Raw genomic sequence first — 13943 nt, 5'->3', positions numbered from 1 at the left:
TGGACAAAAATTAGGGCTCGTGTGTGTAAAAATCTTGTTTAACCTTTTTAGCAAATGAGGTACAAGATGAAAAAACGGTGAAAATATCAGTGCAGTAGTAAGGGATACCAGGTGGTCTCATTGAGATACAGGGTATCCAGAAAGTCACTGTAATAGCCTGAATTAGGATATCAATGATGGAAGCAGTATGCACAAATACTGGATTGGATCAAAATAAATCTCAAAAAGGAATGCGAAAGAAGTGAAGCAAGGACTGTGATCAAACTTCCCTTGGTGGAAGGGGGAGGGGTGGTTGGGGAATTGAATGTGGTGGGGTGAGTAACACTGGGCCCACTGTACCTGGTATTCTCAGGAGGTTTCCCGTCCTGGTACTGGCCAGGCCGTACCTGATTCGCTTCCGAGATCAAAATGGAATCGGGCGTATTCGGGGTAGTAAGACAGTGGGCCGTGATCAAAAATATAAAAACGGGAAGAAAGAGGGCGAGACACTTCTATTTTATGTACTCTGGTGAGTCAATACCACGATGGTCTGAGACAGTTTTTCCAGATAGGAGAATGTGTGTGAGAGGGTTTTGTAGGATGTATAATTCTCTCTTAAAAGTGGCCCACTGCACCTGGTATTCTCAGGAGGTTCCCCTTCCCAATACTGACCAGGCCATACCTGCTTAGCTTCCGAGATTGGACAGGATCGGGCGTATTCAGGGTAGTATGGCCGTGGGCCGCAAATAAGGGGGAACAGGGGGTCACATTCTCCTTACTGTATTTCACATATCTCAGCACAAAATAGTATGGAATGGTATTTACAGAAAGGAGTGTTGAGGAGTCTGCGAGTGCAGAGTTGCTGATAAATAGGAGAAAAACCCACAATACAATATTATGAGTTCAAGGCTGACTCATAAGGGTATTTTTTAAACATAGATTGTGCAGTATTGCTTATTCCAAGTGCGGGGTTGTTTGCTGAGTGGGGGAGACCCACAATGCAAATTGTGAGCTCAAGGCTGGCTCACCGGAATTATAAAGCACCAAATGTGCAAAATTCCTTGCTTCTAGGAAAAAATAATGATGAAATAAAAATGAAACTAAGTAAGTAGCTGCATGCAGATTCTAGAGCTCAAGGCTGGCTCACAAATAAAAACATAAATGCATTCTCTTGAGAGCTGACATGTCAGTGCAGAATAATCGAAAGTCTTTGGCACTTAGATGCTGCTATTCATAGAGAACAGAAAAAGTGATAATAATACACTAATGTGCACACTTAATGGCAAGGCTGTAAATGATATCCATGAAGGCATAGGCGGGGAAGTAATAAGATAAAGTATACAATCCTATTAGTTCTATTAACGCTGCTCGTTTTGCTGTATAATTTTAAATGCAGAGAGCAGGTTGTATAGTGAATCAAGTCCTGAGTAATCTACGATATGTTACCGCTGCCGCAATGCGTGCGGCCAGTGTTCTCCAGGGATCCACCAACGTTCCCCCGCTGACAGTGAGAGACGCGGGCGCCCGCTTCCGGATTGGGCGTTGCCGCGGTGACGTCACCGAAGGACGTCTTTCTCGACGTACGTTTCACCGGGGTGGGCTTGGTCACGAGAGCCTCTCTCTATTGCTCTCCAGTGACCAGTATATGAGTACTGAGCTGACCAATGGGATTATCGCTGAGGTGATGGATGTGTGGTTGGGCCAATAGGGTAATTGCAGGAGTAACAGGTGCGGCCATTTTGGAGAAGGGAAAGGGCTATCTGGAATGAAATGAGAGTGGGGAAAAGAAATGAATGTGCTGAAGCAGAGGTGAATATGGGTATTGGTGGTTAAGAAGGGGAAATGGAATGAAATGGGAAGGTGGATTGGGTGAAAATAAATATTAATGTAAATATAAATGAAAATAAATATAGATATAGATAAAGATAAAAAATAAATAAATAATAAATAATAAATAATAAAAATAAATAAATATAAATAAAAATAAATATAAATATAAAAATAAATAAAAATAAAAATAAAAATAAATATAAATAAAAATAAATATAAATAATAATAAAAATAAAAATAAAAATAAAAATAAAAAAAAAATAAAAATTAATATAAATAATAATAATAATAAAAATAAATATAAATAATAAAAATAAATATAAATAATAAAAATAAATATAAATAATAATAAATATAAATAATAATAATAATAATAATAATAATAATAAAAATAATAAAAATAAATATAAAAAAAAAAAAAAAAAAAAAAAAAAAAAAAAAAAAAAATAAAAATATAAAAAAATTAATGGATGTGAATAAAATAGGAAATGTGAGGATAAATGGATGTGTAGGAATGGGGAATGTGGGGAAATGAGGAAATGAGGAAAAGATGGATGTGAAAGAAAAAAAGGGGAGTGAGTGAAAATGTTGTTTGGTTGCGGGAAACTGGGATTAGGGTAGATGGAGGTTGGGGAGGGGAAAGGGTGGGGCAAAGTGGTGTGTGTGTGTATGTAGGCGTGATGGAGTGGTGGAGAAGCTTGAAGTGTGAGTATTGGAATAGAGGGGAGAGGGGTGAGGGGAATGGCGAAAGAAAAAAATGAAATGTGAATGTAAATATTGGGGGAGAAGAAGGGGGGAAAAAGAATGAAATGAAATTATTGGTGAAGGATTTAGTGAATGATGGGTTGTAGGGGAAAGTGGGAAAGAGGGAAGGGGGGGAAAGGTAAAAAGGAGAAGAAGAGAGAGAAGGTAAAGTGAGGAGTGAAAACAGGACAGGGTATACCTGGAGTGAAGGTGGGGATCAAGTATTTTAATGGAGCTGATGAAAGTTAGAATGATGTTCCAAACTGGAAATTAGGTACGGAGAAAGATGCTATAATTGATATTTTCGTTCAGGCCTTTGGGCATGAGGGTGTCCAATTTAAAAATCCATTCTGATTCCTTCTTCTGAAGTGTCATGTTGTAATCTCCTCCTCTCAGGCCCATTTTTATGTGTTCCAGGCCTGAAATGTTAAGGTCCTCTACTCGGCTGTTGTGAAATCTTAGAAAATGTCTGGCAACTGTGGTGAGCTTCTTGAACTGGGCTAGATCAGATTTAGCGTTTCTCACTGTGCTCATATGTTCAAGTGCCCTCACTTTAAGCATGCGAGATGTCATGCCCACATATCTCAGGTTGCATGTGCATGTGATGCAGTAAATCACGTTTTCTGTTCTACAGTTGAAGAAGTCCTTTATTTTGATCTTTTGATCAAATCTGTCCGTTACTTCTGTTAAATTTGTGATATGTGGGCACAACTTGCAGTTGCCACATGGATAGCTGCCTTTGAGGGGTCTTGGTTTGGAGGGATGTGAAAAGTAACTTCTTACTAACTTGTCTTTGAGGTTCGGTGCCCTTCTCCAACTCATGTTGATGTTCTGACCTACATGGTCCGAGAGATCCTCATCCATTTTGAGGATGTGCCAGTGTGTTTGCAAAATCTTTCTGGCGTCCTTCCAGTTTGTGCAGAAGTCTCCAATGAAGCGTAAAACATTCTTGTCTGCTTTGGTTTTCTCAGCCGGGAAAATCAGCGACTCCCTTTCCACTTTTTGTACTTCAGATTTGGCTTTTTTGATAAGTCTATTACTATATCCTCTCTCCTTGAGTCTAGTTGCCAGTTCAAAGCTTTTTGTTTGAAATGTAGAGTCTTCTGTACAATTTCTTTTTAACCTGAGGAATTCGCCTTTAGGAATGTTCCTAATGGTGGGTGGAAAATGACTGCTGGTTGAATGGAGCAGACTATTGGTTGAAGTTGCTTTTCTGAAAATCTCTGTGGCTATGGTGTTGGTCTCATCTCGGTATATCCTAAGGTCAAGGAATGGGATACTGGAATTACTGCTGGTATATGTGAACTTCATGTTGATCTGATTATCGTTGAGGCAACGGATGTATTGATCCAGTTTGTCTTGAGTACCATCCCAGATCATGAAGATATCGTCGATGTAACGTATCCAGATTACAATGTGATTGGTGTACTCTTCTTGATCGTCACTAAATACAAGTTCACGTTCCCACCAGCCTAGAAAGAGGTTTGCATAGGTGGGGGCACATGCCGCCCCCATAGCTGTGCCTCTAGTCTGAATATAGAAACGGTTGTTGAATAGAAAGTAGTTGTGATTCAACACGAATTTGAGTAATTCCAGGAGGAATTCTTGGAAGTCACCAAAGCCTTCCATGTTTAAGAAGTAATTGACTGCTGTCAGGCCCAAATCGTGTTGAATGGATGTATATAAGGATTCGACATCTAATCCCACCAATATGTGGGAGTCCTCCAAATATATGCCTTGAATTTTCTTGAGTACATCTGTCGTGTCTTTGACGTATGATGGTAGGCTGAGGACATGTTGTCGCAAGTGAGCATCCAAGAAACAGCTAGCTTTTTCCAGAAGGCCCCCATTGCCCGATATGATAGGACGTCCTGGTGGGTTATCTACATTTTTGTGGACCTTAGGTAGCAGATATAGTGTTGGTGTTCTAGGATGTGGTGTATTCAGATATTCCCATTCTATTTTGGTAATAGTGCCGTGCTGCAGATGCTTATCAATGATCCGAGAGTAAAGAATAGAAAAGTTCTGTGTTGGGTCGAATAAAGTCATCTTGTAGCAGGAGGTGTCCTTGAGTTGTTTGTTGGCTTCCTTAAGGTACAATGTGGTAGGCCAAATAACTATGTTGCCTCCTTTATCCGACATCTTGATCTGTACATCATCCCATTCTTGTATTTCCTTCACAGCTTCCTTCTGTTTTCTGGACAGGTTGCCAATGATTTTACGTGATTTCTGACGTCGGTAGAGTGTGTCAAAATCTCTTGACACCAAGTCAAGAAATACTTTTATTTCAGGACACTGGTTATCCGGTGGATAGAACGTTGATTTATTTCTGCAGATGGGGCGAGCAGATGTGGAGGGTTGTTCATCGGAAAGTTCTTCTAAAATGGCTAAAGCATCCTGATCCTGTTGTGATAAATTACATGTGTCATTATCTGGCAGAAAAGTATCTCTGTCTTTTTTGGAAAAATGTTTCTTGAGTAGGAGTTTACGTCCAAAAAGACGGAGATTGATTTCCCACTTGAAACGGTCAAAAAGATTGGTTGGTGAGAAAGAAAGGCCCTTTTCAAGAACACTGGTTTGATCCTGTGTGAGAACATGTGTAGAGAGGTTGATTATTCTAAGCTTGGGATCTTTATTGGTTATTTCTGTTTCCTGGAGGGGTATCGTCTCTGCTGTGGTGAGCGCCATCTTTGTCTTGGTGTTCTTCCTACCACCCCGCCTGGTTTTTGTTTTGCAGGGTATCCACGGGCTCTGCCCCTGCCTTCCTCTAAAAAAGAGGCCGAAGAAGATGTTGAGTGAAAACTGGAATCTCTCCTGCGATCGAAGGGATCTCTTTGTTCTGAGTTGGAGTCTGGGTGATCCTCAGTATCTGATGGTTCGACTTCAGAGGATGATGGTGTATATTCTCGTCTTGTCACGTCTCTCCTACGGATTTGTTGAGTCCATTTAAAGATATGTCCAGTGGTAAAATCCCGCTTGTCTCTTGCAAACTTGGTCTTTTTTCTTTCAATGATGTTGTCCTCATACGACTCTAGATCCTTTTTAATTTTGCCAAAAAGATCTTGAAAAGCGGGATTTCCTTCCCATTGTTCTAGTTTCTGACCAAGATTGTCAATCTCTTTAGTACACTCTTCAAGTATTAGATGATTGTGTTTTATTAGGATACCCATCAGATCCTGAGAGCATTTTAGGAGACATAATTCCCAATCTTTGCGTAGATTTTCTGTGGACAGTTCGAATGAGGGAAAAAGTTTTGGTCGTAGGCCTCGTGGGGATATTTTTTGTCTGCAATAATGTTCTAAGCTAGTTAGATCCCAATCAACTCTGATGCGTCTCTGCAGGGTTCTCTTCAAAAGGGAGAGGTCATTTTCCCAATTAGCCTCAGGGATGGGATCGGGAATCTTGATGGGAAAAATGGTATCTAAATCCTCAATTGATCTTTTATTCTTCAGTTCAGTTTTCAAACTGAAAGTACTCATATTTTGGTTAGTGAAGTCGAGAGAGAGGTGGTGTATCTTGATTTTCTTTTTAAACAGGTGTATAAAGGAAAAACGCCCAAGATAGATCAATAATGAAACAAATGTTCTATTTGTGGCCTGGGCTAAGGGCCAGGGTATCTGTGCTGGGTCCAAAGAGCTGAGGAAAAGGCCTCAGTACCAAGGAATGTATAAGAACATGTATTTTGTGGAACCGCACTAGATAATTATTATTGCTAGCGTATAGAAATAAATGTAAACAATGACAGACCAATATACATGCAGTTGTTAAGTAGATATAGAACTGCTAGTGATTGGCGGTGCTCCCAGGAATTTTGTAGGTTATACTACAATTAGAAAGGACAAGAGGGAAAGACAAAAAACCCTTGTTTGGGAGCACTCATTTGAAAAGATAGAAATGATATGTATAATGAAAAAATATTAATACATAACCTTTATTTTAATCCTTGAATAAAAAGAGAAAAATGTTGGACAAAAATTAGGGCTCGTGTGTGTAAAAATCTTGTTTAACCTTTTTAGCAAATGAGGTACAAGATGAAAAAACGGTGAAAATATCAGTGCAGTAGTAAGGGATACCAGGTGGTCTCATTGAGATACAGGGTATCCAGAAAGTCACTGTAATAGCCTGAATTAGGATATCAATGATGGAAGCAGTATGCACAAATACTGGATTGGATCAAAATAAATCTCAAAAAGGAATGCGAAAGAAGTGAAGCAAGGACTGTGATCAAACTTCCCTTGGTGGAAGGGGGAGGGGTGGTTGGGGAATTGAATGTGGTGGGGTGAGTAACACTGGGCCCACTGTACCTGGTATTCTCAGGAGGTTTCCCGTCCTGGTACTGGCCAGGCCGTACCTGATTCGCTTCCGAGATCAAAATGGAATCGGGCGTATTCGGGGTAGTAAGACAGTGGGCCGTGATCAAAAATATAAAAACGGGAAGAAAGAGGGCGAGACACTTCTATTTTATGTACTCTGGTGAGTCAATACCACGATGGTCTGAGACAGTTTTTCCAGATAGGAGAATGTGTGTGAGAGGGTTTTGTAGGATGTATAATTCTCTCTTAAAAGTGGCCCACTGCACCTGGTATTCTCAGGAGGTTCCCCTTCCCAATACTGACCAGGCCATACCTGCTTAGCTTCCGAGATTGGACAGGATCGGGCGTATTCAGGGTAGTATGGCCGTGGGCCGCAAATAAGGGGGAACAGGGGGTCACATTCTCCTTACTGTATTTCACATATCTCAGCACAAAATAGTATGGAATGGTATTTACAGAAAGGAGTGTTGTGCAGAAGTCTCCAATGAAGCGTAAAACATTCTTGTCTGCTTTGGTTTTCTCAGCCGGGAAAATCAGCGACTCCCTTTCCACTTTTTGTACTTCAGATTTGGCTTTTTTGATAAGTCTATTACTATATCCTCTCTCCTTGAGTCTAGTTGCCAGTTCAAAGCTTTTTGTTTGAAATGTAGAGTCTTCTGTACAATTTCTTTTTAACCTGAGGAATTCGCCTTTAGGAATGTTCCTAATGGTGGGTGGAAAATGACTGCTGGTTGAATGGAGCAGACTATTGGTTGAAGTTGCTTTTCTGAAAATCTCTGTGGCTATGGTGTTGGTCTCATCTCGGTATATCCTAAGGTCAAGGAATGGGATACTGGAATTACTGCTGGTATATGTGAACTTCATGTTGATCTGATTATCGTTGAGGCAACGGATGTATTGATCCAGTTTGTCTTGAGTACCATCCCAGATCATGAAGATATCGTCGATGCATGCAGCTACTTACTTAGTTTCATTTTTATTTCATCATTATTTTTTCCTAGAAGCAAGGAATTTTGCACATTTGGTGCTTTATAATTCCGGTGAGCCAGCCTTGAGCTCACAATTTGCATTGTGGGTCTCCCCCACTCAGCAAACAACCCCGCACTTGGAATAAGCAATACTGCACAATCTATGTTTAAAAAATACCCTTATGAGTCAGCCTTGAACTCATAATATTGTATTGTGGGTTTTTCTCCTATTTATCAGCAACTCTGCACTCGCAGACTCCTCAACACTCCTTTCTGTAAATACCATTCCATACTATTTTGTGCTGAGATATGTGAAATACAGTAAGGAGAATGTGACCCCCTGTTCCCCCTTATTTGCGGCCCACGGCCATACTACCCTGAATACGCCCGATCCTGTCCAATCTCGGAAGCTAAGCAGGTATGGCCTGGTCAGTATTGGGAAGGGGAACCTCCTGAGAATACCAGGTGCAGTGGGCCACTTTTAAGAGAGAATTATACATCCTACAAAACCCTCTCACACACATTCTCCTATCTGGAAAAACTGTCTCAGACCATCGTGGTATTGACTCACCAGAGTACATAAAATAGAAGTGTCTCGCCCTCTTTCTTCCCGTTTTTATATTTTTGATCACGGCCCACTGTCTTACTACCCCGAATACGCCCGATTCCATTTTGATCTCGGAAGCGAATCAGGTACGGCCTGGCCAGTACCAGGACGGGAAACCTCCTGAGAATACCAGGTACAGTGGGCCCAGTGTTACTCACCCCACCACATTCAATTCCCCAACCACCCCTCCCCCTTCCACCAAGGGAAGTTTGATCACAGTCCTTGCTTCACTTCTTTCGCATTCCTTTTTGAGATTTATTTTGATCCAATCCAGTATTTGTGCATACTGCTTCCATCATTGATATCCTAATTCAGGCTATTACAGTGACTTTCTGGATACCCTGTATCTCAATGAGACCACCTGGTATCCCTTACTACTGCACTGATATTTTCACCGTTTTTTCATCTTGTACCTCATTTGCTAAAAAGGTTAAACAAGATTTTTACACACACGAGCCCTAATTTTTGTCCAACATTTTTCTCTTTTTATTCAAGGATTAAAATAAAGGTTATGTATTAATATTTTTTCATTATACATATCATTTCTATCTTTTCAAATGAGTGCTCCCAAACAAGGGTTTTTTGTCTTTCCCTCTTGTCCTTTCTAATTGTAGTATAACCTACAAAATTCCTGGGAGCACCGCCAATCACTAGCAGTTCTATATCTACTTAACAACTGCATGTATATTGGTCTGTCATTGTTTACATTTATTTCTATACGCTAGCAATAATAATTATCTAGTGCGGTTCCACAAAATACATGTTCTTATTATCAGTCCGTACCATATTCTCTCCGTATAATGAAATCTACATATAGTTTTACATAAGGGATGTAGGTATAATTATATAAATAGCTATTCATATAGGATAATCCTTTCCTCTTAACAAAAAATTTATTTATACTTTAGTGAGTTTAAAAAAAGTACAACAACAGATTTGCTCTCTTGTTCATTTCAGACTAGAACCCATGTCCCCGATGTTCCTTATTTAGTGGAACAATACTCTACCTCTGCACTATCTCTCTACTACAGTATATAGAAATTGTGTCCGTTATTGTAGGCTTATTTATTCCATTATTGTGAGATAGAGTATTTACTGATAACATAAATATACACATTGTCCTAACATATTCTCTATACCCACTCTCCAGACAATAATAATCTTCAACCTGACCCTCCAAATGTCCTTAGGTAAATGACTCAAAGTCAACAGTGTCATTTAACCCTTGGGGAAATATAGTCTGTAGTCTATGCATCCACAGTACTTCTTTACTACAAAAATAGCAGCCCCAGGTTCTTTATCCTCAAGCTTGTTGCATTTTGTAGATTTCCATCTGCAGTTTGAGGTGAGCAAAGTTAAGTCCTAAGACACAATGGATGTCATTTGAAAATTAAAGTAAATCGGTCAGGAATCTGGAATAATGGGTAAAGAACATGCATTCATGAAAAATCCAGAAAGTTGTAATACCAATAATATAGAGATTATTTGGTTTATAATGCAATTTTTTTTTTTTTTGTTTAATGGAAAAAATTACCTATAAAAGCAGGGTACCACAATGGGAAGTCGATTTGCACCAACCTATGCAAATGTATTCATGGAATGGTGGGAAGACTCTGTTGTATTGGTGAACAAAACATTTTATGATAGCCTGATTTTATGTATAAGATTCATTGATGGTATCTGTTTTACTTGGGATGTCGAGGTGGATGATTTGGAGTCTTTATGTACGGCATTAAATAGTACGAAATTAAGTGTTAATTTTATTTTTTACTAACAGCAGTAACCAGATACATTTCCTGGAACTGTTTATCTACAAAGAGGAGAGCAAACTATTCCCAAGAAATTATAATGAGAGGACTGACAGCAATTCTTATATTAGTATAAATAGTCACCATCATCCAAGATGGCTTAACAATATTCCTAAGGGCCAGATTCAAAGGATAAGATGAAACTGAATGGATAGAAAGGTGTTCCAAGTACAAGCAATTGAAATAAAAGAAAGGTTTGTACACAAGGGATATAAAGAAAGGGGGGGTGAGATCAATCAACTAATTACAGATATGATGGATATTCCACAATAAAGCCTCTTAGAATATAAAAAATAGGAAGATACCAATAAACACCACAACATTCTTTTTATTTCACTGTCAATTTAAATTAATTTCAATATCGTTCAATGGAAAGGAATTTTAAGAAACATTGGTATATTTTAAAAGAGGATCCTATACTAAAATATATTATTCCTTCAGAACCCTCTTTTGTATACAAGAAAGACAGATACCTTAAAGATCAGATAGTTAAAAGTGCAGCCAAAAAAAGAGTGATAAAATCAGGACTAAAGGCTTTAATAGGTGCGATTTGTAGGTCCCATTAGAAACAGAAGACCAGAATTGAGAAATATAGCGTGAAGAATACAAAACAAAAGTTTATGATCCATGATTATATTACCTGCAATATGCGAGAATATACAATATTGAATTTCTGTTATTGAATGCACATGCAGCTTGCAATACTGTACATGTGGAAAACAAGTAAATTGAGAGATTTGGGCAGAGCATCTGCATAATATCAAAAGGGTTCAGATGAACACACATTATTCAAACACTTTAAGGATTATCACGGATGCTCACACATTGGCATAAAAAAAATGATAGGGATAAAAAAAGATGAGCGTCATTGGATGATGAAGAGAGAAAGGCTGACAGGTAATCAAGCCCACGTTGGTGAAATTATTGTTCTGTCCACTTGCCACTCCTGGGGTCTCTCCTTACCAAGGGAATGCCACCTGCTGGCAACAGTGACCTCACTGATTCACAATAGGCATTATTTATTCTTCTTTCAGGTGGCAGCATTTCATGCAGTGTATCTACTCCAATACACTGCACACCTTCATTGCAGGTGTTTGCATCAAGAGGAACCTAATGCCTAGCACTGGCTCTAACTGCCACTGTAACCATTTTTCTACCAACACTGCCACTGTGTCCCCTCTCATCTACTGTCCTCTCCATGCATAACAGCAGACAGCAGAATGGACCAGGGCTTAGAGTGTTGCACTGTATTTACCTTATCTCTTTGGAAAACTTTAGAAACATAGAATGTGACGGCAGATAAGAACCACTTGATCCATCTAGTCTGCCCCTTTTTTACCATATTTTTACCTCAGACCTTATCTGATACTTATTTCTTGGTAAGGATGTCCTTGAGTCTATCCCATGCATGTTTAAATTGGCCGCTCTCTGGTGGTCCTGTGTGAAGTGGCACCCCAATTACTATGGGAGGGACTTATACTGAATCCAGAACCTGCAAGATCTAATACTAGGATGATGAAGTTCTGCCTTGATTTAAAATTTGAGCAAGGCTTGAAAACCCAAGCCGGCCCTAAGATTCTCTTGGTCTTTAAAGTTCGGATGGGTTTGGTTTTCAGAAAACTGACCCCGGCAATCTCTATTACTAACCAATCAGCTTCTAACTCATTTTTCAAACAAAGCCTGTAACATGATAGTCACTGGTTGGTTAGTTCTTTATATCTATCCACTTTATGTCTTTTCATGCATTGATGAGATGACCATTAGGTTCATTGTGGAGTGAAGAATACAGTATGTTAGAGAACCTTCGTTCATTGGTCACATAAATATACAAAGCCAGTAAAAGGGGTGCATGCAAAATGTTAGTACAGGTTGGGTCTCCCATATATAAAATGATGTAATATGAAAGCAACAAGTATCAGATGGAGCCAGATTATATATCCATTGTCCCTTACATAACCCAGACATATGATCCATGTCCTGGGCATATTTTCATTTGATGCTAATATGTCCTAATCCCTTGTTTTAGTATACAGTAATCAATACTCTACAGACTTCTCATCCATAAAGTAATCATTGATAAAGGAGAATCAGGTGAGGAGAATCAAATGATTAACAATGATATATTGTGTACATCTTTTATAACTATTTATTGTGATGATTATTGGGATATCTTGTACTGAGGGATAAATTAACAGAGGATGTGAAGGAGACACTTTACCCTCTCTGCCATGGTGGATGTCATCAGCTCTCCCTCTTGAGCAGCAGCAGAAGGAAGAACCTGGCAACCAGAATGCGAGCAGGAGAGTGTGCAGTGCAGAGCAGTACACAGAAGTATCAGGTTTCATGAGCTTCCAGACCAGTGGAGAGATAGGAGGGCTGTAAGTGAACCAGGGGACCCAGTTTCTACCCCCCCACCCAACACACACACACACACACACACACACACACACACACACACACACACACACACACACAGCAGGCTAGAGTGATGTGTCTGGGTGCTGTGTAACCTGTTATTCTGATTAGAGTATTCAGGACTGGAGCAAGAGACACTCAGAGAGTCCACCTGAGTCCTTTCCCAGTGGGTAAGTACTGAGGCTGCTGCTATTCTTGAACGTGACAAGATAGATGATAGATTTTGTCTATGTGTATTTAAGGGTTGTTTATTTTCTCTTAGTTCCACTGCAAGGAAACTTTATATATAGTCTTTCAATTATGTGGAGCTATAAACAGTACACAGGCATACATAAACTTTAGTTTAAATCTAATAAAACCACTTAGCCTGTATGCAGCCCTCAAAGTCAGCTATATCGGAACCTGGCAACACCAGCACCTACTCCTTTTAATTAAACACAAAAAGTGCTGTAAACATTACTCAAACCCCACTTTTTTCTACAGGTATTAGCACAACATCATATTACTTAAGGAGCGATCACTGCTTAAATTCTAAGCAATCAGGACCAGATTGCTTAGATTTCAATCACTGATCTCTCCATGTGTACCCCCCCCCCCACACACAGCGATAGCGATGCACAGCTCTGCGCGTTGCTATTGATGGTGCTACATTGGCCAGCTTGCAGGCTCTATCTGGCACTACTGAGCACCCCCCCCCAAATGCTCAGCACACATCACGCTGTGCTGAGCGGGGGGAGATATGTGTGCTGAGTACTTCGCTCAGCACACATCACGCTGTGCTGAGCGGGGGGAGATATGTGTGCTGAGTACTTCGCTCAGCACACATCTCTCCGTGAATAAGGCCCTTTACACCTAGCGCTCTTTTCTATTAACATATTAAGTACTTTCTATTTAATGGAGCAGCTTTAGATACCATACAGCACAGGCGGCTTTTGCATTTCTGAATCTAATATACATCATTGCTTTAAATGTAATATACACAATCTTATATACACCCTCTCGAGCAAACTGCTGTACTTTCACTGTGCAGTCCCATAGTGGGTACGGGCCACCCTGTCTTAAGTGCCCAGGTCCTCCCAAAGCCTAATCCAGCCCTACTGGGACCGTCGTATGATCTTTATTTTCAGTGTGTTCAGTTTTCAAGTTTCTTTTTTTTTATCTTTTTTTTTTTTTACTTCTTTGGGATACACTGTATCAGATGCTGAATAAAAATATATTATTATAATTTTTCCCAGATAAAGCCACAGTGTCCCTGTGTAACCTAATTACGGATGCACCG

At 39.7% G+C, this 13943-nt stretch overlaps 6 pseudogenes; 2 read left to right on the top strand and 4 right to left on the bottom strand.

Annotated features, from left to right (window-relative positions):
* Positions 1-327: 327 nt before the first annotated feature.
* Positions 328-446, bottom strand: LOC134946218 (5S ribosomal RNA; annotated as a pseudogene).
* Positions 447-602: 156 nt separating this feature from the next.
* LOC134947272 (5S ribosomal RNA) lies at positions 603-720 on the bottom strand (annotated as a pseudogene).
* Positions 721-6845: 6125 nt separating this feature from the next.
* Positions 6846-6964, bottom strand: LOC134946216 (5S ribosomal RNA; annotated as a pseudogene).
* Positions 6965-7120: 156 nt separating this feature from the next.
* LOC134947271 (5S ribosomal RNA) lies at positions 7121-7238 on the bottom strand (annotated as a pseudogene).
* A 955-nt stretch (positions 7239-8193) lies between these two features.
* On the top strand, positions 8194-8311 carry LOC134947270 (5S ribosomal RNA; annotated as a pseudogene).
* Positions 8312-8467: 156 nt separating this feature from the next.
* Positions 8468-8586, top strand: LOC134946215 (5S ribosomal RNA; annotated as a pseudogene).
* Positions 8587-13943: the final 5357 nt, after the last annotated feature.

Source organism: Pseudophryne corroboree, chromosome 7 (assembly GCF_028390025.1).
Source record: "Pseudophryne corroboree isolate aPseCor3 chromosome 7, aPseCor3.hap2, whole genome shotgun sequence".
Taxonomy (NCBI): domain Eukaryota; kingdom Metazoa; phylum Chordata; class Amphibia; order Anura; family Myobatrachidae; genus Pseudophryne; species Pseudophryne corroboree.
This window is presented reverse-complemented; position numbering and strand designations above follow the sequence as displayed.